Source organism: Struthio camelus, chromosome 31, assembly GCF_040807025.1.
Source record: "Struthio camelus isolate bStrCam1 chromosome 31, bStrCam1.hap1, whole genome shotgun sequence".
NCBI lineage: Eukaryota > Metazoa > Chordata > Aves > Struthioniformes > Struthionidae > Struthio > Struthio camelus.
In genome coordinates, this window is record NC_090972.1 from 1,003,066 (window position 1) to 1,005,565 (window position 2,500).

Genomic DNA, 2,500 nt, shown 5'->3' on the forward strand with positions numbered 1-2,500 from the left:
CCGTGGGGAGGAGACGCGCGCGTACATCGCCCGGGGGGGGTGGGGGAGGAAGGCGCGGACGGCGGCTGCAGCGGCGCACGAGTACCGCCCCCCCCCCCCCCCCTGCCGTGGGGCCTCCGCGCCGCTTACCTTTTCGAAGGGGCGAAGGAGGGGGACTCCCAGCGCGGGGAGGGGAGTTGGGGGGGGGAGGGGGAGGCGGCGGGCGCGTGCGGCAGCCGCTTCCCCGAGCGCCTGGCCGAAGCGCGCGGGTCCCGGCCCCGCCCCGCCCCGCCCCGCCCCGCCCCACCCCGCGCCCGGGCGCCGTGCACCTGCGCGGAGAGTGTGGTTTGGGGGCGGGGGGAGGGGCAAGCGCCGGGCGGGAGAGGCGCGGGAGGTCAGCCTGGGGTCAGGGATTCTTCCTCAGCCCCCGGCGGCGCGCTGGCCGAGAAGTTTAGGAACGGACAGGGGCTGGAGCCGGGCAGTGAAGGGCGCGCGCGCGAGGGAGCAAGCGAGGCGACGACGAATGGGCCGGGGTTGGGGGCGGGGGGTGGGGGCAGCGGCAGTGGCGGCGCTGGGCGGGGGGGGGGGGAGGGCGGCGGGACGGTCCACCAATTAAGGGCAGGAGGGGGAGGGGGAGGGAGAGGGGCAGGCAGGCAGAGAGAAAGAGAAAAGAAAGCCCCAACGGCGACTGCAGCGCCCTACATTCGCGCACGAGGACCTTCCCCTGCCGCTGGACCGCACGCCGCTTCCTGTGCCAAGTAGCAAAAAAATGAGCAGGCCTCCCAAGGAGATCGGGGGGCCGGGGGGGGGGGTGGTGGTGGTGGAGGAGAGGAAACAACACGGGAAACGAAGGAAAACCAGCGAGGAAGATGGTAAGGGCGAGAAAGGGAGGTGCTGCTGCTGCTGCTGGTGGTGGGGCAAGCATACAGAAAGCGCACACGCACGCGCGCACACACACGCACACGCGCACACACACACACGCGCACACGCGCACACGCACGCACGCACGCACGCATGCACACAAAAAAAAAAAAAAAAAAAGCCCGTACGACACCGAAAAGGAGCAAGCCGGGGGGGGGGGAAACCTAAACAAAGAAAGCACGCTAAGCGGCTAAGGGAGAAGCGGCAGCTCTCCAAGGAAACCGAACGGGTCCGGCCGGGGAGGGGGACTCGGGAGGGGCGGCGGGCTGGCCTGTTAGCGGCCGGCCCGAAGGGTCCAACTCGGCAGCGGCCGGCCCGCCCGCCCGCTCGCCCGCCCGGGCCTGGGAGGCTGCCTTGGCAGCGGCCAGAGAGTCTACCGGCCTCCGGGGAGGTCCTCGAAGGGGCGAGCTGGTCGACCGGCCTCCGGGGAGAGGCGAGCTGGTCGACCGGCCTCCGGGGAGGTCCTCGAAGGGGCGAGCTGGTCGACCGGCCTCCGGGGAGAGGCGAGCTGGTCGACCGGCCTCCGGGGAGGCCGCCGAGCCTCGAAGGGGCGAGCTGGTCGACCGGCCTCCGGGGAGGCCGCCGAGCCTCGAAGGGGCGAGCTGGTCGACCGGCCTCCGGGGAGGCCGCCGAGCCTCGAAGGGGCGGGCGGGTCGACCGGCCTCCGGGGAGGCCGGCCTCGAAGGGGCGCGGCGTAGCCGGTCTCCGCGGCTCCGGGAGGCCCGGAGAAGTCGCAGCCGGTGCCCCGGGTCTGCCTCCGCTAACTGGCAGCAGGTCTACCAGGCTCCAGCGAGACTTGGTGGCCTTTCGGGGTGGTGGCTGGTAGACCTGTTCTCCCTGGCGTTCCTGTGGAGCGGCGAAAGGGGTCGCTCTGCGTCGCTGCCTCCAGTTACGTCATCGTAGAGGTCGGCCACTTTCGAGCCACTCCCCGGTAGGAGGGGCGGCTGTCCTTCGGCTCTCCCGCCCCGCTGGACTTAGCGGTACGACTGTAGGCCACAGGGTGAACAGCCGCTGAGTTCCGGAGCCGCACTCCCGGGCGCCCCCAGCGCATTGTGGCCGGCCCGCGGGAGGCCTAGGGCGGCTTGCGACGAGGGCGGGCGGGGAGCGGTCCTGAGCCCGGCCCTTCGGGGAGAGCGCTTTCTTTTGCCCGTTCGGCGCGGCGGTCTCCCGGCAGGTCTCCGGCAGCCCCGCGAGTGTGTCCCAGGTGCCGGAAGCCGCTGCGGAGGCGGGGAGCCCAGCCAGCGGCAGGTCCCATGCAGCCGTTGCCGACTCGGGAGAGGGGTGAGCCGGACACCACCCCCCCCCCCCCCCCCCCCGCGGCCGGGGAAAAGGCCTGGCGCGTGTGCCGTTCGTGAACGCCAGAGGGTGGTCCAGAGAGAAACCGGGGGGTGCCCCGTGCGGCTCTGCCCAGACACCAGCGGCTCGAGAGCCTCGTTCTTCGGGCCCCTGTCGCAGGGAGCGTGGTGATGCCGGTGCTCCGGCCGGAGCAGCAGCCGGCTCGCGGCTGCCGATCCACACCCACACGCAGACGCCCGCTGAGGCGTCCCGGGACACGTCGGAGAGGCCCCTCGGCGGGCTGGCGCTTCCCTGCTTCCCCGTC